The 27,837-nt window shown below is 45.7% G+C and overlaps 1 long non-coding RNA gene across 2 annotated transcripts; it reads right to left on the reverse strand.

The window, feature by feature from the left end:
• Nucleotides 1–957: 957 nt before the first annotated feature.
• Nucleotides 958–27,837, reverse strand: LOC134809280 (uncharacterized). Of its 2 annotated transcripts, none has more exons than XR_010154638.1 (5): nt 27,736–27,837; nt 14,398–14,589; nt 9,889–12,019; nt 6,779–6,924; nt 958–1,497 (listed from the first exon to the last, which is right to left on the reverse strand). It is a non-coding gene; the product is annotated as an uncharacterized LOC134809280 (long non-coding RNA). The 2 variants fall into 2 exon arrangements; XR_010154637.1 differs by having other exon boundaries at nt 27,413–27,837.

The raw sequence follows: 27,837 nt of genomic DNA on the forward strand, positions 1-27,837 counted from the left end.
GCCCGGGCACTAGTTGGTATTTTTAAAGGGGGTTCTTATTGAATTTTAACATAATTAGTAAAAATCTGCCATGGTAAAAATTACAGGATTGGGCCAGGCACAGTATCTTATGCCTGTAATCCCAGCACTTTGGGGGGCCAAGGTGGGCAGATCACTTGAGGTCAGGAGTTCGAGGCCAGCCTGGCCAACAGGATGAAACCCCATCTCTACTAAAAATACAAAACTTAGCTAAGTGTGGTGGCACACGCCTGTAGTCCCAGCTATTTGGGAGGCTGAGACAGGAGAATTGCTTGAACCTGAGAGGCAGAGGTTGCAGTAAGCCGAGATTGTGCCACTGCACTCCAGCCTAGGTGACAGAGCAAGATTCCGTCTAAAAAAAAAGTGACCAAATAATAGTATGGTTTATTGAGCACTAATTCCTTAAATAAGCACTAATCTTATTTAATACTCACAACAACTTTATGAGGTCAGTATTACCATTTTATAGATAAGGAAATTGTGGTTTAGAGACATTAAGTAACTCTCCAAAAAGTCAAATGGCCAGCAATTGATGGCTAGCACACATTTACCAAATATTAGGTTGGTGCAAAAGTAATTGCAGTTTTTGCCACTGAAAGTAATGGCAAAAAAAAAAAAAAAAAAAAAAAAAGTAAGTACTGGCTATTATCAGATGTGTAATTAGTTGTGTCCTTCTCCACCAGAGGGCGCAGTCCTGCACCCGAGACTTGTCGCGAAAACCCGATAATGGGGTAGATCTGAAAGTAGGTTCATGACCCCAGTCATTGATAACAGCAATCACTGGTGGAATCAGGGGACTCTGCAGTCACAGGACTCAAACTTGGAAATGAGACATCATCTAGAAACCTAGATGATCACAGGGCCTCAAATTGTTGTATTCAAGTTCCCCTTTCATGTACATATTCAGTATTTTCCAAGCCTTCAGACAAGATTTCTCCCTTTTTGGTTTGTCTCCCCATGGGGACAAATGTATTCTAATTTATTTTTACTCTGGTAAATTATAAAGTAATGAATGACAGATAGTTCTAACTTAATTGACAGGCTCCCCACCATATTGCAAATAAAATAACTTGAAAATTGTCATCTCAGAAGCCTATGTCTGCATTTAATTTTTGTAATCTAGGACTCTTTTCTACCTAAAGCCAATAAATAAGGAAACTGTATTTCCACTTCTTTCCACTGTCCTTTGGCAAAAATAGATTCTGGACTTCTTACTACTATTTCATTGTGTCCTTTCAGGTGGATGTGAGTCTGTGTCATTTATTGGTTACATCCTTACACATGTATCATTCTTACCCATCTCTTAGTCCGGTCTACCGTGGAAACAGTAAGTGATGACAGGACGGTAATAAGCATGAAATTCAAAACCAGAAAGGTGAGCTGATGCTGGAGCTACAGGGTCTTTACTGTCTGCAACTGGAGTGGACCATTTCTGCTGTCTTGTCCTTGATATGACACTGACATGAAGATACAGTAAGACTGAAAGTAAAGATTAGGAAAAACGCTTATCAGGTAAATACTTACAAAAATAAAGCTGTATTGGCTGGGCACGGTGGCTCACTCCTGTAACCCCAGCACTTTGGGAGGCCGAGGCAGGCAGATCACGAGGTCAGGAATTCAAGACCAGCCTGGCCAACATAGTGAAACCCCATCTCTACTAAAAATACGAAAACTTAGTCGGGCGTAGTGGCAGGCGCCTGTAATCCCAGCTACTCAAGAGGCTGAGGCAGGAGAATCACTGGAACCCGGGAGGCGGAGGTTGCAGTGAGCGGAGATGGCAGCACTGCACTCCAGTCTGGGCAACAGTGTGAGACTCCACCTCAATAAATAAATAAATAAATAAATAAATAAATAAAGCTGTATTAATTAGCCAGGGTGATGGTATGCGCCTGTAGTCCCAGCTACTCGGGAGGCTAAGGCAGAGGATCACTTGTGCCCAGGAGATCAAGGCTGCAGTGAGCTGTGATCACACCACTGCACTCCAGCCTGGGTGACAGAGCAAGACCCTTTCTCAAAAAAATAAATAAATAAATAAACAATAACATATAAAATTTAAAAATAAAAAACTGGCTGGGCGCGGTGGCTCACGCCTGTAATCCCAGCACTTTAGGAGGCCAAGATGAGATCACCTGAGGTCAGGAGTTCAAGACCAGCCTGGCCAACATGGTGAAACCCCATCTCTACTAAAAATACAAAATGAGCCAGGCATGGTGGCATGTGCCTGTAATCTCAGCTACTTGGGAGGCTGAGGCAGGAGAATCGCCTGAACCAGGGAGGTAGAGGTTGCAGTGAGCTGAGATCATGCCATTGCACTCCAGCCAGGGCAAAAAGAGCAAAACTCCATCTCAAAAAAAAAAAAATACATAAATAAAATAGAACAAAATAAATAAAAAATAAATAATATAAAAAACCACTCTAAAGATAAAGAGGCACAAACATGATAAAAGGAAAAATTCACCATGAAAATATTAGTATAAAAACTTTGAACTTGCTTGTATCCAATAACATAGTCTCAGTTAAAAATGCATTGATAAATTTGACTTTTTTTTTGAGACAGGGTCTCACTCTATTGCCCAGGTTGGAGTGCAGTGGCACTATCACAGCTCACTGCATCCTCAACTTACTGGACTAAAGGAATCCTCCCACCTCAGCCTGCTGAGTAGCTGGGACCACATGTGTGCACCACCATGCCCAACTAATTTTTTTAATTTTTAGTAGAGATAGGATCTGCCATGTTGCCCAGGCTGGTCTCAAACTTCTGGACTCAAGGGATCCTCCCACCTCGGCCTTCCAAGTGCTGCGATTACAGGCATGAGCCACTGCACCTGGCCAAACTTGACTACTTTAAATTGAAAGACTTCCATATGACCAAAGATACTATTGACAAAAAAGTATCCTAGCCACAGATTCAGTACATGTCTGTAACAAAAATAGCAAAAGGGGAGGGATTAGAATAATGAATTATATAAAAGGGTTACTACAAATGCATAAGAAAAAGAAAAACAAGTCAATCAAAAATGGACAAAAGTCAGCCCAGCACAGTGGCTCACATCTGTAATCCCAGCACTTTGGGAAGCCAAAGCAGGCAGATCACCTGAGCTCAGGAGTTCAAGACGAGCCTGGACAACATGGTGAAACCCCATCTCTACTAAAAATACAAAAAAATTAGCCAGGCGTGGTGGCGGGTGCCTGTAATCCCAGCTACTGGGGAGGCTGAGGCAGGAGAATCACTTGAACCCGGGAGGCAGAGGTCGCAGAGAGCTGAGATCACGCCACTACACTCCAGCCTGGGCAACAGAGGAAGACTGTCTCAAACAAAAAAAGGACAAAAGTTATAAGTTAGCATTTTACAGAAGAAGAAAAATATATGGCCAATAAACATATGAAAAGATCACTGTCGCATTAATCAAATTTAAACCATGATAAGATACCATTTCATACCCATCAGATAAGCAAAACCAAAAGGTCTGAAAATATCAACTGTTGGTGATAACAGAGAGCACCAAGAATTCTCATTCACTGCTAGTACAGGTTGTAAATTGGTATGATCACTTTGGAGAACAAGTTAGCACCATTTCACAAAGTTGAACACCTGTATACCCTGTGACCCAGCATTCCAGTCTTAGGTAAATACCCTATAAATTCTTGCCCCCATACCAAGGACATACACAAGAATGTTGTTTCAAACAACATTGTTTGAAATGGCCAAAGAAAAGAAAAACAAGGCCAGGCACAGTGGCTCACGCCTGGAATCCCAGCCCTTTGGGAGGCCGAGGCGGGCAGATTGCCTGAGCTCAGGAGTTTGAAACCAGCCTGAGCAACATGGTGAAACCCCATCTCTACTAAAAATACAAAAATTTAGCCGGGCCTGGTGGCAGACGCCTGTAATCCCAGCTACTTGGGAGGCTGAGGCAGGAGAATCACTTGAACCCGGGAGGTGGAGGTTGCAGTGAGCTGAGATCATGCCACTGCATTCCAGCCTGGGCAACAGAGCGAGCCTCCATCAAGAAAGAAAGAAGAAAGAAAGAAGGAAGGAAAGAAAGAAAGATAGAAAGAAAGAAAGAGAAGGAGAAAGAAAGAGGGAGGGAGGGAGGGAGGAGAAAGAAAGAGAAAACAAATCTAAATGTCCATCAACAGGAATTTTTTTTAACTTTGAATGCTCCAAGGAATGATTTTTAATCCAATTAATTCATAATGCATTGCCAAATCAGTTTCAAGGTCAGTACTCATTCCCTGGATAGATTTCAAATGCTTGTAATTTAATATTTGCATCTTGTATCCCTTTCACATATATGAATACGTGTAAACACTCTAAATAAGGGAAAGGCTACCCTGCACAGTTGGTGTCATTAACTGGAAAAAGCTGTGTGGCTCTTTGTCTCCCACAGTGGCTCACAGGATTGAAATGCCTTGTTGAGTTTACCATGGTTCAGATACTGGCCCTCCGATATGCAAGTCTGAAACTTGATTTGTCACTTCACTAAAGGTAAATCTGTGTGTGTAGGAGGACTCACATTTGCCAAGAGACTGATACATGAAATTAGAATATCAATTTTTTTTTTTTGAGGCAGGGTCTCTCACTCAGTCACCCAGGCTCAAGTACGGTGGTGCAGTCATGGCTCGCTGCAGCCTCAACCTCCCAAGCTCAAGCAATCCTCCCACTTTAGCCTCCCAAGTAGCTGGGACCACAGGTGCACACCACCATGCCCAGCTAACTTTTTAATTTTTTTTTTGTAGAGGCGAGGTCTCCCTATGTGGTCCAGGCTGGTCTCGAACTCCTGTGCTCAAGTGATCCTCACACCTCAGCCTCCTGGGATTACAGGCCTGAGCCACCACATCTGGCCTCATTTTTTTTTTTTTTTTTTGAGACGGAGTCTCACTCTGTCACCCAGGCTGGAGTGCAATGGCGCAATCTCAGCTCACTGCAACCTCCACCTCCTGAGTTCAAGTGATTCTCCTGCCTCAGCTTCCTGAGTAGCTGGGATTATAGGTGCGTACCACCATGCTCGGCTAATTTTTATATTTTTTAGTAGAGACGGGGTTTCACCATGTTGGTCAGGCTGGTCTCAAACTCCTATGCTTGTGATCCACCCGCCTCGGCCTCCCTAAATGCTGGCATTACAGGCATGAGCCACCACGCCCAGCCTTTTTTTTTTTTTTTTTTTTTTTTGAGACAGGGTCTCACTCTCTCACCCAGACTGGAGTGCAGTGGTGCAATCTTGGCTCACCACAACCTCCACTTCCCAGGCTCAAGAGATTATCCTGCCTCAGCCTCCCAAGTAGCTGGGATTACAGGCACATATCACCACTACCCGGCTAGTTTTTGTATTTTTAGTAGAGACGGGGTTTCACCATGTTGACCAGGCTGGTCTCGAACTTCTGACCTCAAATGATCCACCCGCCTCGGCCTCCCAAAGTGCTGGGATTACAGACATGAGCCACCACACCTGGCCTGGCCTCAATTTTTTAATTTATAATGAGATGTGGGTCTGCTTGAGGGTCATGAGAAGCCCAATTATAACTAGAAGATTTATTGATGAACATGAAATCAGTTGCATTCAGCTAAGATACATTCACAAGAATGTAAGCACCATGATGGTAAAGATTTGTCTGATTTTTCTACTGTTATAATTCCAGAGATTTTAATAGTACCTGACACAGTAAAAAAAATCTGTTAAACAAATGAATGAATAAAGACAGACTGATGTATCTATCTCCACAATATACAGATACCTGACCAGGCGCAGTGGCTCACACCTGTAATTCCAGCACTTTGAGAAGCCGAGGTGGGCGGATCATGAGGGCAAAAGATTGAGACCATCCTGGCCAACGTGGTGAAACCCCTTCTATAATCCCAGCTACTTGGGAGGCTGAGGCAGGAGAATTGCTTGAACCAGGGAGTCAGAGGTTGCAGTGAGCCAAGATCGCGCCACTGCACTCCAGCCTGGTGAAAGAGTGAGACTCTGTCTCAAAATAAATAAATAAATAAATAAATAAATAAATAAATAAATAAATATATATACAGATCCCTGTCTCAAGATTCAGCCACTAAAGTTCTTGCATCAGGGTATTCTTGTGCCCACTGCAGTACCAGCTTGAGTGGTACCAATTTGCCAATTTTGGCCTTTGAGGTTCTTCTTTTTCTGTGTGTCCAGGACTGAACCTAATAAACACCTTTAGTTGCCTACCCTAAGCCATTCCCCTCTTTTTTTTTTTTTTTTTTGAGACTGAGTTTCACTCTGTTGCCCAGGCTGGAGTACAATGGCGCGATCTCGGCTCACTGCAACCTCCGCTTCCCGGGTTCAAGTGATTCTCTTGCCTCAGCCTCTCGAGTAGCTAGGATTACAGGCATACACCACCATGCCTGGCTAAAATTTTTGTATTTTTAGTAGAGACAGGGTTTCACCATGTTGGCCAGGCTGGTCTCAAACTCCTGACCTCAGGTGATCCACCTGCCTCAGCCTCCCAAAGTCCTGGGATTACAGGCATGAGCCACCACGCCCAGCTGCCCCACTAATTTTTTGTATTTTTAGTATAGACGAGGTTTCACCATGTTGGCCAGGCTAATTTTGAACTCCTGACCTCAAGTGATCCGCTCGCCTCAGCCTCCCAAAGTGCTAGAATTACAGGTGTGAGCCACTGTGCCCGGCCACTTCTACAAAAGTTATAAAGCCCATAATACATGTCCATTACTTTCACCCTAGATAGTTAAATATCTTTTATAGATGTTAAAAACAAGAAAAATATATTTTCTATTTACCCACACATTTGCCATTTCTGGTGGTCTTCATTCCTTTGGGTAAATTCAAGTGTCCATATGGTATAATTTTCCATCAGTTTGAGCAACTTCCTTTAGCATTTCTCGCAGTACAGTTTTAGTGATGAATTCTTTCACCTTTAGCTTTCCTGAAATATAAATCCATTTTTGGGTTATGCCTTCATTTTTGGAGAACATTTTCACTGGATATAAAATTCTAGGCTGGCAGTGTTTTTCTTTCAGCTCATTAAAGATGTCATTCCACCATCTCTGGTTTGCATTGTTTTTGATGAGAAACCAGCCATCAGTCTCATCTTTAAAATTTTCTCTCAATCAGGCCAGGTGTGGTGGCTCACGCCCGTAATCCCAACACTTTGGGAGGCTAGGGTGGGTGGATCACTTGAGGTCAGGAGTTCAAGACCAGCCTGGCCAACATGGTGAAACCCTGTCTCTACTAAAAATACAAAAATTAGCCGGTGATGGTGGCACATGCCTGTAGTCCCAGCTCCTCAGGAGGCCGAGGCAGGAGAATCACTTGAGCCTGGGAGGCAGAGGTTGCAGTGAGCCAAGATTGCACCACTGCACTCCAGCCTGGGTGACAGAGCAAGACTCCATCTCAAAAAAAAAAAAAAAAAAGAAAAAGAAAAATAATCACTGGTTTTCAGACATTTGATTCTGAAATGCCTTGTAGTTTCCTTTGTGTTTATGCAGCTTGGGATTCACTGGAATTCTTAAATGTGTTAATTTATAGTCTTCAATAAATTTGGCACATTCCAAATGTAGAATAAGAATTACAAAATTGAGAATTGTGTTGCACTAATATATATTACAGAAGGTAAATAAAGAGTGCTTAACTACTATTCACAGGTCCTTAAATTTGTTTTTTGTTTTTTGGTTTTTGGTTTTTTTTGAGATGGAATCTCGCTCTGTCGCCCAGGCTGGAGCGTAGTGGCATGATCTTGGCTCACTGCAAGCTCCACCTCCGGGGTTCATGCCATTCTCCTGCCTCAGCCTCCTGAGTAGCTAGGACTGCAGGTGCCCGCCACCACACCGGGCTAATTTTTTTTGTATTTTTTAGTAGAGACGGGGTTTCAACGTGTTAGCCAGGATGGTCTCGATCTCCTGACCTCATGATCCGACCGCCTCGGCCTCCCAAAGTGCTGGGATTACAGGCATGAGCCACCGCGCCCAGCCCTATTTTTGTTTTTAACCATGGCTTCAGAGACTAGGTACTGAAAGAAAGTTTGGGAAAATTTAGCAAGAAATAGGTTTCTGACATTTTTTTTAAAAAAGGAAAAAAAATAGAAAGTCTGGGAAATGGTTATGTCTGCTGTCCTGTCCAGATTCTAAGCATTATAACTGCATAATCTCCTCCTATCCGGTATCTGTAAAATATCTATAAAAAGAACAAAGGGCCAGGTACAGTGGCTCACGCCTGTAATCTCAGCACTTTGGGAGGCCAAGGCAGGCGGATCAGTTGAGGTCAGGAGTTCGAGACCAGCCTGGCCAACATGGTGAAACCCTGTCTCTACTAAAAATACAAAAATTAGGCAGGCGTGGTGGTGCACACCTGTAATCCCAGCTACCTGGGAGGCTGAGGCAGGAGAATTGCTTGAACCCGGGGGGTGGAGTTTACAGTGACACAAGATCGTGCCACTGCCCTCCAGCCTGGGTGACAGAGCAAGACTCTGTCTCAAAAAAATAAAAAAGAACAAGGAAGAAAAGTTGTGTGAATTGATATATTCTGAATCATGGCCTTTTGAACATTTTCTCCTACTTTCATCTTTTCTGTAAGTTTGCTTCTTTAAAAAAAAAATCTCCAAGTGTAGATTATAGTTGAATGCTATTTAGGTCATGAATAAGGTCCACTTCTAAAGTGAGACAGACTTGTAAATAATTTACCCAGATGATGTGTTCTGGATTGAACCCTGTTCACAAGGTGTCTGGCCAGGCAGATAAAATGCTCCAAGCAAAGTGCAGTGGGGTTTACAATACTGATTATCCATACTCTAATGATTCCTGATTCTATGACTATTGAGCCATACCTCATTGGTTGGCAAACAAGAATCATTACACATTTATTATTCGTGAGGAAGGTCAATGCTTCATGCCAAAGGTCAATGAATAAGAGAATGGTCCTGTGTAAGGGCAGGATAAAACAACTTTAGGGCCCCATTAGGCCATTTGCAGCTGTTCTTCCTAACCCAAAAATAGTTGGGATCTTTATATCGCCAGGTAGCCAGAAAGGACCAAACATTTAGAGGGTGCCTGTTATATTCTAGGCACTCTACAAAGGGCTTTACAACATCATTTAGTATTTACAACCCTAGGAGGAGGAAGCTATTATTATTCACTTCATTTTACACATAATCACACTCAAATTCAAGTACCTTGTCTAAACTCACACAGCTGGTAACTGGCAGCACGGACATTTGCATCTAAATGTGCCTGGCCAAAAAAACAAAAAAAACCCTGCTTTTTCCACCACACAAGTACACTTAGCTCCACTTTGCTAAAAGGACTCACTGAGTCAACTACCCTTTGGCATCATGCCAAAAGGCTGGCATTCTCTAAGTCACTTGCATGGATGGGAAAATCCATAATCCCTGTCTGAGGATAAGTGTGTATTCTATCTATGAGGCAAGAACATAAATGAAGAGATGTGGACCATTTTTTTAAAGTGAAGGCAAGTTTAGTTTGTTTGTTTTTGTTTTTGTTTTATTTTGTTTTTTAGACAGAGTCTCACTCTGTCACCCAGGCTGGGGTACAGAGGCACAATCTCGGTTCACTGCAACCTTCACCTCCCGGGTTCAAGCCATTCTCCTGCCTCAGCCTCCTGAGTAGCTGGGATTACAGGCATGTGCCACCACACCCGGCGAATTTTTGTATTTTTAGTAGAGATGGCATTTCACCATGTTGACCAGGCTGGTCTTGAACTCCTGACCTCAAGTGATCTGCCCACCTCCACCTCCCGAAGTGTTGGGATTACCGGCATGAGTCACCACACCCAGCCGTGAAAGCAAGTTTATTAGGAAAGTAAAGGGATAAAGAATGGCTACTCCACAGGTAGAGCAGCCAGTAGACCATTTTCAAAGTATTGGGACAGCTCTCACCTCAGAAAGAAATGATGGTATTGTGATGCCTCAGCTCTACCAACTAGATTCACCAACCAGTGAGCTCTGCCTCAATCATCGTAGAATCAGGAATCATCATCTCGGAGTCATTCTGAGATGACTCATCATAGAATTGGGAATCATCTCAGAGTCATTATCAGAGTCTCAGATCATCAGTATTATGATCCCTATTGCACTTTCCTTGAAGCATTTTATCTTCCTGACCGGACACCATCTGTGCCTGTGAGTAGAAAAATCCTACGGTCTCTGCAATTCTCCTTCTGTGAAGAGGCCTGGATGGAGGCAGCTTCCTGCAGCCTCTCAGGGTGGCAGGGATCTCCTAGCATGTTGATTGTGTCACGGGATCCTTCGGGTGTTGCTTTTCCAGCTAGAAAGCTCTGTGACCAGTGGTGCCTTTGCCTGAGTTTTGATCAGGCCCGCCAGACTTGTTCCACTGACGTGGCCTGGCAGGCTGTGCTCAGCTCATGCTACCAGCCAGGATTCCACGCCTGCCAAGGGTGAGCCAGGCACAGAACAGCGAGGGGTGTGCAGGCGAGCGAACGCAGGGTCTGGCCACTGCGCACAGCCGGACACACCAGCTGCTGCAGCTGGGCAGGCAGCTCCAGGCGCCGGCAAAGGTGCCGGTTCTATGCAAGTCTGCAGCTGGATCTGATGAACCACAAGGGGCTTCTGCTGTGGGCACCTGTGTCTGGACAAGGGGAATGCAGTGGTGCCCGGAAGTTTGAAGATACCAGAAACCGCAGAGCCCCAAAGAGGGTGTCACAGCCCTGGCTCAGGGAGCCCCTAGGTCTGCGCTCCCTGAAGGGCCACAGCACTTCTCTCCTTCACATCACCCTCAACATGGCAAGTCGCGGGGGCGTGGGGACGGGAGGAGGGCGTGTTTCAGCCCTGTTTGTGTTACTGCTCTTTCAGTCCCGCCATTCAGTGGGTCCTGAGTTCTCGTCCCACATCCAGGAAGAATGAGGTACGCGGACAACTAGAGGGTGAGCAAGGTGGAGAGGAGCCTTATCGAGTGACAGAACAGCTCTCAGGAAACTTGAAGTGGGTAGCTCCTTTCCGCAGGCAGGTTGTCCCAGTAAGTGTCCAGCTCTCAGTGGAGAAGAGACCCAGAGTGGGTAGCTCCCTTCTTCAAGCAGGTTGTCTTGGTAAGTCGAGGAGACCTGAATTGGGTAGCTCCTTCCCACAGCTGGTAGTCCCAGCGTCTGTGTGAGTCTGGCTAGGCTCAGAAGGGAGGAAGTGCATGCTGATTGGTCCATGGGTGGCCATGGGCTGACCCGGAAAAATCACCATAAGTTCTCACTCCGGGCCACAGACTTCACCCGGGACTGACAGCCTAGCCCCTGGGCTTCAGGCCTCCCTGGCTTGATGGTGGGGCTTTACCGGGGACCCACCTCTTTCCGCCCAGGAGCCTGTCTGCCTCCTGCCACCATCAATCATGTCATCCACAGCGCCCAGGCTGTTCCTGCAGAGGAGTACCGGCAGCCCGCACCGAGTGCCCTCAGCTCCCCCACCCCACGCCGCCAGCCTCTCTCCCGTGCTTCTCAGTGCCCAAAGCCTAGAGGGGGCCAGGGTGGCAGGGGGCTGGCATGTCAGCGGCGCCCCAGGCACACGCACACCCAGCTGGGTCTAGACAGCGCTTGGGCTCAGCCACAACTTTGCGCCACCCCGGAGTGGGCTCCAGGAGCAAGGAGAGGCCAGGCAGCAGGAGCAAGCACTTCCAAGCCTGCGGGTCAGGGGGTCTTCCCAGCCCCCGAGAGCACAGGGATGTCCAGGTCTGCAGCTGTGGCTGGGTGGTTGCAGCTGTGCCGGAAAGCGTGGGGCTCCCACCCGGCCAACTCAGAAGAGGGTGGGGCTCCGGCCAGCTCCACGGAGCACGCAGCCCCCACCGTGCCTCCCACACTACAGCTGGCATCTTCACAGTAGCCGCTCCAGACAGGCCACTGCTGCCATCAATTGTTTACTTGTCTTAAACTGCAGGTGTTCATAACCCATATTGCAGAGCTCTACTTATCAGTCCTATTCTTGTGATTGGGGACAGGGATGCAAAGCAGAGGAGAAAGGCTTACGAAGAGGAAGAGGTTGAGGAGACTGGAACTGTCAAGAGCACTCCCTGTTGTAATTAAAACAAGACGTGTGCTAGTGAAACTTAATTTGTAAGAAGTGGACTCAAGTGTTTTGTTTACAGATTTTTGCACAAGTTCCAGCCCTAGGAGAATATTTCATAAAACATCTGTTTTTTTAGAGAGAATAAATTTTTTTTTTGAGACGGAGTCTCGCTTTGTCGCCCAAGCTGGAGTGCAGTGGCGCGATCTCGGCTCACTGCAGCCTCCGCCTCCTGGGTTCAAGCGATTCTCCCGCCTCAGCCTCCCGAGTAGCTGGGATTACAGGAGCACGCTACAACACCCAGCTAATTTTTTTTGTATTTTTAGTAGAGATGGGGTTTCACCGTGCTGGCCATGATGGTCTCGATCTCTTTTTGTTTTGTTTTGTTTTGTTTTGTTTTTTTGAGACGGAGTCTTGCTCTGTCGCCCAGGCTGGAGTGCAATGGCGCGATCTCAGCTCACTGCAACCTCTGCCTCCTGGGTTCAAGCCATTCTCCTGCCTCAGCCTCCCGAGTAGCTGGGATTACAGGCGCCGCCACCATGCCCGGCTAATTTTTTGTATTTTTAGTAGAGATGGGATTTCCCTATGTTGGTCTTGAACTCCTGACCTCGTGATCCGCCCACCTCGCCTCCCAAAGTGCTGGGATTACAGGCGTGAGCCACCACACCCGGCCACGTCTGTTTTTTTTATTTACCATTTCTGCCAGAAAAATCTATGAGGGTCATAATTGCACAGTAGTACAGTAAAAGATTTCTTGACTTCAAAGTCAGTAAACCAGCCAGGCATGGTGGCTCACGCCTGTAATCCCAGCACTTTGGCAAGCAGAGGCAGGCAGATCACTTGAGGTCAGGAGTTTGGGACCAGCCTGGCCAACATGGCGAAAACCCATCTCTACTAAACATACAAAAAATTAGCTGGGGATGGTGGCACGTGCCTGTAATCCCAGCTACTAAGGAGGCTGAGGCAGGAGAATTGCTTGAACCCGAGAGACAGAGGTTGCAGTGAGCTGAGATCGCGCCACCACACTCCAGCCTGGCGGACAGAACAAGACTCTATCTCAAAAAAAAAAAAAAAAGGCAGTAAATCTCAGCTGTATTTCTGACTCTCTTTCTTTTTTAATGAGGTTTCTTTTTTTTTTTTTTTTTTGAAACGGAGTTCCGATCCTATTGCCCAGGCTGGAGTGCAATGGCACGATCTCGGCTCACCGCAACCTCCACCTCCCGGGTTCAAGCGATTCTCCTACCTCAGCCTCCTGAGTAGCTGGGATTACAGGCATGTGCCACTATGTCCGGCTAATTTTTTGTATTTTTAGTAGAGACGGGGTTTCTCCATGTTGGTCAGCCTGGTCTCGAACTCCCGACCTCGGGTGATTCGTCCGCCTCGGTCTCCCAAAGTGCTGGGATTATAGGCATGAGCCACTGCACCTGGCCTTTTTAATGAGGTTTCCAGTCAACTATCTGCCACTTTCTAGCTGGGTGACCTGGGACAATTACTTTACCTTCTCTGGGCTTCAGTTTTCTTAGCTTTTAGATGAGGGATGTGGAATACAGAATTACTTTCTATGCTTCTAAGATGACAGAAATCTCAACAGTAGAGGATGTAAGGCTTTGAAGAAAACCCTTATACTTCTAGATCATATTCATCCAGACCAGTTTTATTTAAACGGCTGGTTTTATTCCTAGTTTTCCCTGACCCTCTAGAATGGAAATGTACAATTAATCTCTCCTTTTTGGAGTACAACAAATATTTTCTAATTTAATAGACTCCAGATAAGAAAGCAGGACATACATAAAAAATAAGTAACAACACATGGTAATTAAGATTAAATGAGGCCAGGGCCGGGCGCGGTGGCTCACACCTGTAATCCCAGCACTTTGGGACGCCGAGGCGGGAGGATCACTTGGGGTCAGCAGTTTGAGACCATACTGGCCAACTTGGTGAAACCCCGTCTCTACTAAAAATACAAAAATCCGCCAGCTGTGGTGGTGCGCGCCTGTAATCCCAGCTACTAAGGAAGCTGAAGCAGGAGAATCGCTTGAACCTGGGAGGCGGAGGTTGCAGTGAGCCGAGATCGTGCCACTGCACTCTAGCCTGGGCGACAGAGCGAGACTCCATCTCAAAAAAAAAAAAAAAAAAAAAAACTAAATGAAATCACATTTGTACAATGCCAAAAAAGGAATACCACTCACAATAGGCACAAAGAAATGGAAGAAATGCTGGTTGCATATTTTGTTTTCCCTCTGCTGTAGTACCCTCCTATAATTAATCTCATAAGGAGACCCTAAAATGTACTACACTTCTCTCAGTCCTATGGTTCTGGGTCCCCTTTTGATCTTCTTGCACCCTTCCCCTACCTCCATCATCCTCCCAAAAGGAATGACTCACCCCAACATCCTCCACCTTCAGAATGAGTTTTCAGGTAATAACTTCTGTTGTTGCCAGCAGACTATGCCAAACATTCACTTGCACCAGGGCCAGAACATTGGTCTGTTCCTTGTTCCTCAGGCCAGAGGCTGCTTGGGTGCAGGGTACTGTCGCGTTTCCTTCTTTGAAGCATCCTCTATTTTCCTGGATTCACTGTTAACATTTAGTTGCCAGTTGACAAATGGTACAAAGGTTGGTAAGCTGGATTTTGAACTTTAAAATTTACTGCATGTACCCAGAGGCCACAGAGAAAAGAGGAGGTGTCTTATGCTTTGTGCACTAACAGGCAATTATTTACTATGATCTTCTTACTGAGTAACCTCTATACCTAGATTCAAAGAGCTGATACTTGTTTGTTGTTGTTGTTGTTGTTGTTGTTGTTGTTGTTTTGAGATGGAGTCTCCTAGGCTGGACACTCTGTCGCCTAGGCTGGAGTGCAGTGGCAAGATCTCGGCTGACTGCAACCTCCACCTGCTGGGTTCAAGCAATTCTCCTGCCTCAGCCTCCCGAGTAGCTAGAATTACAGGTGCCTGCTACCATGCTCAGCTAAATTTTGGTGGGTTTTTTTTTTTTTTTTGAGATGGAGTCTCGCTCTGTCACCCAGGCTGGAGAGCCATGGTCTCGGCTCACTGCAAGCTCCTCCTCCCAGGTTGAAGTGATTATCCTGCCTCAGCCTCCCTAGTAGCTGGGATTACAGGCATGCACCACTACACCCAGCTAATTTTTGTGTTTATAGTGGTTACAGTGTTTCGCCATGTTGGCCAGGCTTGTCTCAAACTGACCTCAAGTGATCCACCAACCTGGGCCTCCCAAAGTGCTGGGATTAAAGGCGTGAGCCATGGCGCCCACCCAAAAGTTGATACTTTAGGAGGCCTAAGGATGGTTGACTGCACTTTTCAGATATCCTAAGTATTTATAAGGAGTTAAAGGTTTGATCTCTGAGCTGAGTGATAGGCAGTAGTCTTCCTTTTAGACACAGTCTCAGGAGGGGAGAGAGGAAGGGCTGCCCGGAGGAGGTAGGTCACACAGAATGGGTTACAAATCGTGTATCTGCCCCTCAGTTCTAATTGTACCTGTCCTTTTTCTCCAGAAGGCTGGATCCTTTCCTACCAGAACCAGTACCTTAAGGGCTTGTAATATTGAACTGTGAGTCCCCAGAGGGCAGGTACTATGCCATATTTATTTTGGCACTCCCCAAGCACAATGCTTGGTAGGAAACAGACCTTAATAAGTTTTGGCTGTGCCAGACGTGGTGGCTCAGGCCTGTAATCCCAGCATTTTTGGGGGCCAAGGTGGGCGGATCACGTGAGGCCAGGAGTTTGAGAACATCCTGGCCAACACAGAGAAATCCTGTCTCGGCCGGGTGCGGTGGCTCACGCCTGTAATCCCAGAACTTTGGGAGGCCAAAGCGGGTATATCACCTGAGTTCAGGAGTGTGCGACCAGCCTGGCCAACATGGTGAAACACCACCTCTACTAAAAATACAAAAAATTAGCCGGGCGTGGTGGCAGCTGCCTGTAATCCCAGCTACTCAGGCAGCTGAGGCAGGAGAATCGCTGGAACCTGGGAGGTGGAGGTTGCAGTGAGCCAAGATCACACCACTGCACTCCAGCCTGGGCAACAAGAGCGAAACTCCATCTCAAAAAAAAAAAAAAGAAATCCTGTCTCTACCAAAAAATACAAAAATTATCCAGGTGTGGTAGCGCATGCCTGTAGTCTCAGCCCAGCTACTCAGGAGGCTGAGGCAGGAGACTTGCTTGAATCCGGGAGGCAGAGGTTGCAGTGAGCCGAGATCCGCGTCACTGAACTCCAGCCTGGGCGACAGAGCGAGAGCCCTGTCTCAAAAAGAAAAAAAGTATTGGTTAAAGGTTGAATTAAAAGTAGGCTTTTACTGCCCTTTAAATGTTTGGCACCAGTTCTGAGAGCCAGGAAAAAATAAATAAATAAATAAATAAATAAATAAATAAATAAATAAATAAATAAATGTGTGGCTGACAGACTCCATGGTGGCCTTCATGATCCTGCCTCCTGGCGTTCATGCCTTTGTGTGATACCTTCCCCTCGAGTGGTGACAGGACCTGTGACTTGATTCTAACCGATATGGTATAAGTGATAGGATGTTACTCCCATGATTATGTCACATGATGTAAGATTCTCTCTTGGCAGGAAACAAAAGCAAAAAATAGACAAGTGGGACTACATCAAACTTAAAAACTTTTGTGCAGCTGGGCGCGGTGGCTCACGCCTGTAATCCCAGCACTTTGGGAGGCCAAGGTAGGTGGATCACCTGAGGTCGGGAGTTGGAGACCAACCTGCCAACATGGTGAAACCCTGTCTGTACAAAAAATACAAAAAGTTAGCCAGGCACTGTGGCGGGCACCTGTAATCCCAGCTACTCGGGAGGCTGAGGCAGGAGAATCGCTTGAACCTGGGAGTTGGAGGTTGCAGTGAGCCAAGATCTCGCCATTGCACTCCAGCCTGGGCAACAAGAGTGAAACTCTTGAAAATTCATGAAGGGAGGAAAATACTCAGTGAAGGGAGTACAGCATAACCAGCCCAGAGAAAGAAACCAGAAAGTTCAGTGCCTCAGTTTCCTCATCTGTGAAATGTATCAAGGAGCCAGACCTGAGCCCCTCTGGGGCAGAGACTATTATTTTCACTCTTATGGCCCCAGCATCTAGCAGAGTGTCTCTCACAGAGTCGCACTTGTTAAAGCACTTTTTTGTTGTTGGTTTTTGTTGTTTGTTTTTGGCATAGGATCTCACTCTGTTGTCCAGGCTCGAGTGCGGTGGCATGATCTCAGCTCAGCAACCTCCGCCGCCTGGGTTCAAGCGACTCTCATGTCTCAGCCTTCTGAGTACCTGGGACTACAGACACGTACCACCACGCCCGGCTAATTTTTGTGTTTTTAGTAGAGACGGGGTTTCACCATGTTGGCCAGGCTGATCTCCAACTCCTGACCTCAAGTGATCCGCCCGCCTCGGCCTCCCAAAGTGCTGGGATTACAAGCGTGAGCCACCGCACCCAGCTGATAATGTGTGTTTTGACCTGACCGTGGTGGCATATGGACAAAACGGTTTGGGACTTGTTTATCCAGGAATAAAGTTCATGTTAGCAAGCAGCGAATCTCCCTCAGTGATTTGGGCTCAGCTTGGAACCATCCTGAGAGGCACATTATTTCTTGCAGAGCGCGCAGTTGGGGTCCTCTGAAAATGAAACCAAAATGGAACTCTTGCTTATGCCACCTGCTTCTGCTGAGGGACACACAGCTCTAGTCGCCTCCAGCACAAGATTCATGTGGGGTGGTGGTAATAGTGACACTGCCAGGTCACTTAGGGAAATATCTCGCCAGGAGATGTGCAACTGGGCCATTGATACAGTGGTACCCGGCCACCTTTCATGAGTGCCTGTCATTAAAATGACATTTTAATTAGGATTTAGATATATGATAAAGTGAGACAGAAAGACAAATAAACACGTTTTCCTTTAATTTTTTGGAAATTTTCTTAGCCCCTTATAAAAGGTTTAGTATGAAACCAGAAAATTCAATTTGGATAACTTAGTTTCTTTTTCTCTAATTTAGTTTCATTTCTCTTTACACAAATGTCACTTCCTCTCTGTAGCTTTCCAGGCCACTATGCTGCCTCGTCACCAAGACTTCGCTAGCACTCCATCCTGGCAGAATTGTTTACTGCTTCCTGTAGATCATGTGGCACATTATTCACTGAAGCAGTTATCACAATGTATTTGATTACATTTCTGTTTTTTTTCTCTCTAGGTGGCAAATTCTCAGAAGTCAGAAACTCTCCCTGTTTGATCTTTGTAGTGTCAGGACCCAGCATAATACTTGACATATAGTAGATGCTCAATAAATGAATTAAATGGAATTGAATTAGTATATTGGCTTTACTTATTATTTTGTTTGTTTTAGTCCCCTCCCCCCTTTAATGATTCTTTCTTTCTTTTTTTTTTTTATTCTCAATTGTTCCGTCACCCAGGCTGGAGTGCAGTGGCACAATCTCAGCTCACTGCAACCTCCGCCTCCTGGCTTCAAGTAATTCTTGTGCCTCAGCCTCCCAAGTAGGTGAGATTACAGGGATGCGCCACCATGCCTGGCTAATTTTTGTATTTTTGGTGAAGACGAGTTTTCACCATGTTGGCCAGGCTGGTCTCAAACCCCTGGCCTTAAGTGATCTGCCCAACTTAGCCTCCCAAAGTGCTGGGATTACAGGCGTGAGCCACTGCACCCGGCCTGATTATTTTCAAAGTATTGAAGATAGAGTGCATCAGAAAAAATTCTATATTCATTATCTTTACTTTCTGTTGCTCAGACTATATGAGCCTCTTGGCCAAATAAAAGCCATTTATGGAACTGGTTTGCAGATGATTCTGAAAAGAGGCTGAGAGGAGAGGGATTAGGGAGGAAAAAAAATCCTTGTGCGATAGGGTCAGAATTCAAAGAGAAAATGGAGAATTAAAGACAAATTCAACGGAATTCTAATAAGATCAGGTGTAGAATCATAAACCTGAGCACAATCTAGGTATATAAACGCAAGACGTGGACCAGGCATGGTGGCCCACACCTGTAATCCCAGCACTTTGGGAGGCCAAGGTGGGAGGAACGCTTGGGCCCAGGAATTTGAGACCAGCTTGGGCAACATAGTGAGACCCCATCTCTTCAAAAAGTAAAATATTAGCTGGGTATGGTGGCAGATACTTTTTCTTTTTTTTTGAGACAAACTCTCGCTCTGTCTCCAGGCTGGAGTGTAGTGGCATAGTCTTGGCTCACTACAACCTCCACCTCCCAGGTTCAAGCTATTCTCCTGCCTCAGCCTCCCAAGTAGCTGGGACGACAGGTGTGCACCATCACGCCTGGCTAATTTTTGTATTTTTAGTAGAGATGGGGTTTCATCATGTTGGCCAGGATGGTCTCCATCTCTTGACCTTGTGATCTGCCCGCCTCAGCCTCTTAAAGTGCTGGGATTACAGGTGTGAGCCACCGCGCCCAGCCAGGTGGCACATACTCACAGTCTCAGCTACATGGGAAGCTGAGTTGAGAAGACTGTTTGAGTCCAGGAGTTCAAGGCTGCAGCGAGCTATGATTGCACCTCTGCACTCCAGCCTTGGAGACAGAGCGAGACCCTGACTCAAAAAAAAAAAAAAAAAAAAAAAGGAATAAACCCAAACCCAAGATGTGCAGGAGTGGCATTTCAGAAGCTAAGTTCTAGGAGTCATGTGATCCTCCTACATCAGCCTCCCAAGTAGCTGGGACTACAGATATGTACCACCATGTCCAGCTAATTTTTGTGTTTTTTGTAGAGGTGGGGTTTTGCCATGTTGCCCAGGCTGGTCTCAAACTCCTGGGCTCAAGCAATCCACCCAACTCAACCTCCCAAAATGCTGGGATTATAGGCGTGAGCCATGGCGCCCACCAAGAGCTGACACTTTAGGAGGCCTAAGGATAGTTGACTGCACTTTTCAGATATCGTAAGTATTTATAAGGAGTTAAAGGCTTGATCTCTGAGCTGAGTGATAGGCAGTAGTCTTCCTTTTAGACACAGTCTCAGGAGGGGAGAGAGGAAGGGCTGCCCGGAGGAGGTAGGTCACACAGAATGGGTTACAAATCGTGTATCTGCCCCTCAGTTCTAATTGTACCTGTCCTTTTTCTCCAGAAGGCTGGATCCTTTCTTACCAGAACCAGTACCTTAAGGGCTTGTAATATTGAACTGTGAGTCCCCAGAGGGCAGGTACTATGCCATATTTATTTTGGCACTCCCCAAGTACAATGCTTGGTAGGAAACAGACCTTAATAAGTTTTGGCTATGCCAGAAGCGGTGGCTCACGCCTGTAATCCCAGCACTTTGGGAGGCCGAGGCAGGTGGATCACCTGAGGTCAGGAGTTCAAGACCAGGCTGGCCAGCAAGGTGAAACCCCATCTCTACTAAAATACAAAAACTAGCCAGGCATGGTGGCATGCGCCTATAATCCTGGCTACTCAGGAGGCTGCGGCAGGAGAATTGCTTGAGCCTGAGAGGCAGAGGTTGCAGTGAGCTAAGATCGCACCACTGCACTCCAGCCTGGGTGACAGAGCTAGACTCCATCTCCAAAAAAAAAAAAAAAAAGCACCCAAAACAACAAATAACACAATTTAAAAATGGATGAAGGAGGCTGGGCACAGTGGCTCACGCCTATAATCCCAGCACTTTGGGAGGCCGAGGCAGGCGGATCACTTGAGGCCAGAAGTTTGAGACCAGCCTGGCCAACATAGCTAAACCTCCTTCTTTTTAAAAAATACAAAAAGTTAGCCAGGCACTGTGGCATGCACCTATAATCCTAGCTACTTGGGAGGCTGAGGTAGAAGAATTGCTTGTACCTAGGAGGCAGAGGCTGCAGTGAGCCAAGATCGCACCACTGCACTCCAGACAGAGCAAGACCCTGTCTCCAAAAAGAAAAAAAAAAAATGGATGAAAGACTTAAATAGACATATCTCCAAAGAAAATGTATAAACGGACAACAAGCATATAAAAAGACATTCAGCATCACTAATCATCAGAGAAATGCAAATTAAAACCACAATATCACCTCACATCTATTTTAACTGCCACTATTTTTTGAAAGGTGGCCAGGTGTGGTGGCTCACGCCTGTAATCTCAACACTTTGGGAGGCCTATGTAGGAGGATTACTTGAGCCTAGGAGTTCAAGACCAGCCTGGCCAAGATAGTGAGACCCCCATCTCTACATAAAAATACTTTTAAATTTTTTTAAATTAAAGAAAGGCCAGGCATGGTAGCTCACACCTGTAATTCCAGTGCTTTGGGAGGCTGAAGTGGGAGGATTGCCTGAGCCCTGGAGTTCAGGGTTCAATGAGCTAGGATCATGCCACTGCACTCCATCTAGCCTGGATGATAAACCAAGACCCTGTCACTTGAAAAAAAATGATAAAAAATAAAAATAACCAGAAAACAAAATGACAACTGCTGGTGTAGATGTAGAGAAATTGGAACCTTTATGCACTGTTGGGAATGTAAAACAGTGCGGCTGCTATGGAAAACAGCAGGGAGATTCCTCAAAAAGTTAAAAATTTAAGTAACATGATCCAGCAATCCCACTTCTGGGTATATATCCAAAAAAAAAAAAAAAAAAAGAAAATAGGGCCAGGCGCGGTAGCTCACGCCTGTAATCCCAGCACTTTAGGAGGCCGAGGCAGGCAGATCACATGAGGTCAGGAGTTGGAGACCAGCCTGGCCAACATGGTGAAACCCCATCTCTACTAAAAATACAAAAATTAACCGGGCCTGGTGGCACATGCCTGTAATCCAGCTACTTGGGAGGCTGAGGCACCAGAATCGCTTGAACCTGGGAAGCGGAGGTTGCAGTGAGCCAAGATCGCACCACTGCACTCCAGCCTGGGTGACAGAATGAGACTATGTCAAAAAAAAAAAAAAAAAGTGTTCATGGTAGAATGGTAGAGAGCAGTGGCCCTTGGTCAAACAAAACCAGTCTTAAATCATAAACATTCATAACTCTATCATGTCCCAGCTTTAACAATTTTGTAACCCCTGTTGAGCCTCAGGTTTTGCCAGCTGTAAAGACAGTGCTATTACTTACTTCACAAGACAGTTGTAACAGCCAGGCATGGCAGCTCACACCTGTCATCCCAGCACTTTGGGAGGCTGAGGCAGGAGGAGTGCTTGAAGCCAGGAGTTCGAGGCTAGCCTAGGCAACTTAGCAAGATCCTACCCCTACAAAAAAATTTTAAAGATTAGCCAGGCATGGCAGCATGTGCCTGTGGTCCTAGCCACTCGGGAGGTTGAGATGGGAGGATTGCTTGAGTCCAGGAGTTGTGGTTGCAGTGAGCCATGCTTGCATTATTGCCCTCCAGCTTGGGCAACAGAGCAAGACCCTGTTTAAAAAAAAAAATAGGGCCTGGTGTGGTGGCTTACGCCTGTTATCCTAGCACTTTGGGAGGCCGAGGCAGGAGTATCCCCTGAGGTCAGGAGTTCGAGATCAGCCTGGCCAACAGGACAAAACCCCGTCTCTACTAAAATTTTAAAGAAAAAAAAATTGGCCGGGTGCAGTGGCTCACACCTGTAATCCCAGCACATTCAGAGGCCGAGGCAGGTGGATCACCTGAGGTCGGGAGTTTGAGACTAGCCTGACCAACATGGAGAATGCCCGTCTCTACTAAGAATGCAAAATTAGCCGGGCGTGGTGGCACATGCCTGTAATCCCAGTTACTCGGGAGGGTGAGGCAGGAGAATTGCTTGAACCTGGGAGGCGGAGGTTACGGTGAGCCGAGATTGCGCCATTACACTCCAGCCTGGGCAACAAGAGTGAAACTGTCTAAAAAATAAAAAATAAAAAAATAATTAGCTGGGTGTGGTGGCACATGCCTGTAATCCCAGCTACTCAGGAGGGTGAGGCAGGAGAATCACTTGAACCCAGAGGGCGGAGGTTGCAGTGAGCCAAGATCACACCACTGCACTTCAGCATGGGTGACAAAGCAACACTCCCTCTCAAAAAAAAAAAAAAAAAATTTAGGCTGGGCATGGTGGCTGACGCCTGTAATCCTAGCAGTTTGGCAGGCCGAGGCTGGTGGATCACCTGAGGTCAGGAGTTCAATACCACCTTGGCCAATATGGTGAAACCCCATCTCTACTAAAAATACAAAAATTAGCTGGGTGTGGTGGCTCATTCCTGTTATCCCAGGTACTTGGGAGGCTGAGGCAGGAGAATCACTTGAACCCAGGAGGCACAGGTTGCAGTGAGCTGAGATCATGCCACTGCACTCCAGCCTGGGCAACAGAGCAAGACTCCGTCTTAAAAAAAAAAAAATAGTTATAAGAATCAAATGAGACAATTAAAGCAAACTGCCTAAGACAATGCCTTGGCTGATTCCCTTCCCAGTACTCTTCCCCTACTCAGTCCTCCTCAGTTACAGGGATTCTCTTTCTCACAAAGATTAAATTCTGCTGTAAGAACCACATACATCTCTAAAAGTAATGTGTATACCCTGAGGGCTGGTTTCAAAACTTGGTCATCCTTTAAAACCTCCAAGTACCTAGCACAAGACTCAGTAAGGACATGTTCATCTGCCGACTCACTAACCAAATAAAAGTTTTCCAAATGGTAGACAGTTAATCCCTTCTTTCATGCCATTTTTTCCCCTGCTGTTCAGGAGCTGTATATGCCATTTTAAATATAAATTCCATGCTGGACATGAGATTTCTCATGCCTGTAATCCCAGCACTTTGGGAGGCTAAGGCGTGAGAATCCCTTGAAGCCAGGAGTTCAAAACCAGTCTGGGCAACACAGAAGGACTCGTATCTCATTAGCCAGGTATTGTGGCACACACCTATAATCCTAGCTACTTGGGAGGCTGAGGTGGGAGAGTCGCTTGACCCTGGGAGGTAGAGCTTGCCTGGGTGACAGAGAAAGACTGTCTCAAAAAAAAGAAAGAAAGAAAGAAAAGAAAGACTCCCATCTCTACAAAAAATTTTAAAGATTAGCCGGGCATGGTGGCACATACCTGTGGTCCGAGTTACTCAGGAGGTTGAGGTGGGAGGATCGCTTAAACCCAGGAGTTCAAGGCTGCAGTGAGCTATAATCATGCCACTGCACTCCTGCCTGGGCGACAGAGCAAGACCCTGTCTCTTAAAAAAAAAAAAAAATAGGCCAGGCGCAGTGGTTCACATCTGTAATCCCAGCACTTTGGGAGACCGAGGCGGGCGGATCACCTGAGGTCAGGAGTTTGAGACCAGCCTGACCAACATGGAGAAACCCCGCCTCTACTAAAAATACAAAATTAGCGGGGCGTGGTGGCACATGCCTGCAATCCCAGCTACTCAGGAAGCTGAGGCAGGAGAATTGCTTGAACCTAGGAGGTGGAGGCTACAGTGAGCTGAGATCACACCATTGCACTCCAGCCTGGGCAACAAGAGCAAAATTCCATCTCAAAAAATAATAATTTTTGTGTTATATATATATAGGTATATATATATACTTGTATATATATAGGTATATATATACTTGTATATATACGTATATATATACCTATATATGTGTATATATGTATATATATATGTATATATGTGTATATATGTATATATATACCTATATATGTGTATATATGTATATATATACCTATATATGTGTATATATGTATATATATACCTATATATGTGTATATATGTATATATATACCTATATATATGTGTATATATATGTATGTGTGTGTATATATATATGGCTGAACGTGGTGGCTCACACCTGCAATCCCAGCACTTTGGTAGGCCAAAGCGGGTGAATCACCTGAAGTCAGGAGTTCAAGACCAGCCTGGCCCACATGGTGAAACCCCGTCTCTACCAAAAGTATAAAATTAGCTGGGCGTGGTGGCAGGTGGGAGGCTGAGGCAGGAGAATCACTTGAACCCAGGAGACGGAGGTTGCAGTGAGCCGAGATTGTGCCATTGCACTCCAGCCTGGACAATAGAGTGAGACTCTGTTTAAAAATATATATATATATATGTAATGTTGGTTGCATCTATCCATTCATGACAATGGAAAAGCATAATGTGATTCACTGCCATGAAAAACATTCAAACTTCTTAGGGTTCTAGGCTTCTTCATGTCCACAAACACAGTCACAGTGGTCTTTTTTAGCCGTCTGTTTTGTTTCGGTTTTTTTGAGAGAGGGTCTCGCTCTGTCACCCAGGCTGGAGTGCAGTGGCGCGATCATGGCTCACTGCAGCCTCGACCTCCTGGGCTCAAGTGATCCTCCCACCTCAGCCTCCCAAGTATAATGGCTGGGATACAGGCACACGCCACCACACCCAGCTAATTCTTGTATTTTTTTTGTACAGACGGAGTTTCCCTATGTTACCCAGGATGGTCTCAAACTCCTGGGCTCAAGCGATTCATCCACCTCAGCCTCCCAAAGTGCTGGGTTTACAGGCATGAGACACCACACCTGGCCACCATCTGTTTTTCAGAATAGGTTCTTCTTGTCATAAGGACAAAGCAAAGCAAAAGATCATGAAACTTAAACTGAGCCAGGCGCTGTGGCTTACGCCTGTAATCCCGGCACTTTGGGAGGCCGAGGTAGGTGGATCACCTGAAGTCAGGAGTTTGAGACTAGCCTGACCAATATGATGAAACCCTGTCTCTACTAAAAATACAAAAATTAGCCAGGCGTGGTGGCGTGTGCCTGTAGTCCCAGCTACTCGAGAGGCTGAGGCAGGAGAATGGTTTCAACCCGGGAGGCGGAGGTTGCAGTGAGGGGAGATCACGCCACTGCACTCCAGCCTGGGTGACAGAGTGAGACTCCATCTCAAAAAAAAAAAAAAGAAAAGAAAAGAAAGAAAGAAAGAAAGAAAAAAGAAACTTAAACCGGAAAAACAAACAGAAAAAATTATAATGCATTTTAATGAAACAATCACTATTCCACAATGTTTTTTCTTTTTTTTTTTTTTTTTTTTTTTTTGAGACGGAGTCTTGCCCTGTTGCCCAGGCTGGAGTGCAATGGCGCCATCTCGGCTCACTGCAACCTCCGCCTCCTGGGTTCAAACGAATCTCCTGCCTCCGCCTCCTGAGTAGCTGGGATTACAGGCACTCGTCACCATGCCCAATTTTTTTTAAAATTATTTTTAGTAGACACGGCGTTTTACCATGTTGGCCAGGTTGGTCTCGAACTCCTGACCTCGTGATCCACCTGCCTCTGTAGAAGGAGGGATCAGACTATCCCCAAAAGACCACCCCTCACATTCAACAAGTGATTCTCTGCCTTTGCTAGCAATATCCTGTATGTAGAAAAGAGAGCAGAAGTAGATTCTCTGTTACCCTTCCTGCCCTAGGGGGATTCCACGGATCCTGAGTCACCCTGGGAGATTATGAAACTCAAAGGTCTTTCTCAAAGATCTTTAAAAACCACTGATTCTCAACTGCCAAATTACAGCTACTAGTCTTTCCTGACAGTGTTGGCTAGACCTTATGGATGACCAGAAGGCCTTTTCCTCCTCTGCTTCTGTCTAAAATGTCAGGACTTAGGAGAGCTTGTTATACATTTCCTGGTAACAGTAAATTAGACCGCTATGACTAAGCGCTAGTGATAGCTGCGTAGCTAAAGCAAAACCAAAGCCATCTTCTGTTTGGGTTGCTTAGTTTAATAGAATAGTGATTGTTTTGGCCGGGCACGGTGGCTCACACCTGTAATCCCAGCACTTTGGGAGGCCGAGGTGGGAGGAGCACTTGAGCCCAGGAGTTCGAGACCAGCCTGGGCAAGATGGTGAGGCCCTATCTCTACCAAAAAAAAAAAAAAAAAAAACTTATCAAGGAATCCAAAGACCTTACCTTCGAAAATTGTAAAAAACAGTAATACACAAGCACATATTCTTTTAGTCACCAGAGCAATGACATCATCACATATTCTGTAAATGTATAATTATTTCAAAAAAAAGTTAAAGGAAATGAAGCACAGAAGATGAATCAAGTAGGGATTACAACAACTTTCAACAGCAACCGAAGTCAGAAGACAGATACCATCAATGTGCTGAAAGAGGAAAACTTCTGAACCTCAAAATCTATAAACTATGAAATAAACCCTTCAAGAATTTTAAGATGGGCTGGTCCAAAGGTAGTGAGTTATCTCAGTTGATTGTTCACAATCAGTTACAGATCAAACTCCTTATTTTACTCTGACTACTGCACTTGACTAGTCTAAAAAAAGAATTATAAGATGAATTAAAGACACATTCAGATAAGCAAAACTGAGAACGTTTGGCAAAAGCAGATCTTTACTAAAGGAAATTATGAAGAACGTACCTCGGGCAGAAGGAAAAGTGTCAAGATCAAGTGTCAAGGAAGATTAGAGATTTAAGAAGGTATAAGAAGGTTAGAAAAGTAAGAAAAAATATGCCGTCAACTCTAAAAACTACAAGTATAAAGAAAAAAGATTATTGGGAAATCCAAATAACCTACCTTAGGAAATTCTAAAAGAATATACGAGCTCACATTCCTTTGGTCATAAGAGCAGTGTCATCATTAGACATCAGGTCGCCTCTGGAAAATTCCATTGTGAGTTTAAAAGGCAAATGACGTCTATAATTCTAAAACTAGTTCTCCCACCGAAACTCTAGAAAGGATCTTGGGATCTGCAGGGTCTCCCGGATCACATTTTGAGAACTGCTGCTTTAGTCTTCCTCCCATCTCCTAAGGCCAGGGCTCCTGAGTTTGCTTCCCACTGGCCAAGGAGAAAAGAGCAAGGTCACTTGTCGGGGCGGGGGGGCTGCAGAGGGAATTACCTTCTTTCATTTGCAAATGTTACTGGGGGACACACCGGCTCCCAGTAGGGTTTCCGCCAAGGCTCCGCGAAGCGCCACTAGAGGGCGCCGCTAGCGAATCCC

The sequence above is a fragment of the Pan troglodytes genome, chromosome X (genome assembly GCF_028858775.2).
Source record: "Pan troglodytes isolate AG18354 chromosome X, NHGRI_mPanTro3-v2.0_pri, whole genome shotgun sequence".
Taxonomy (NCBI): domain Eukaryota; kingdom Metazoa; phylum Chordata; class Mammalia; order Primates; family Hominidae; genus Pan; species Pan troglodytes.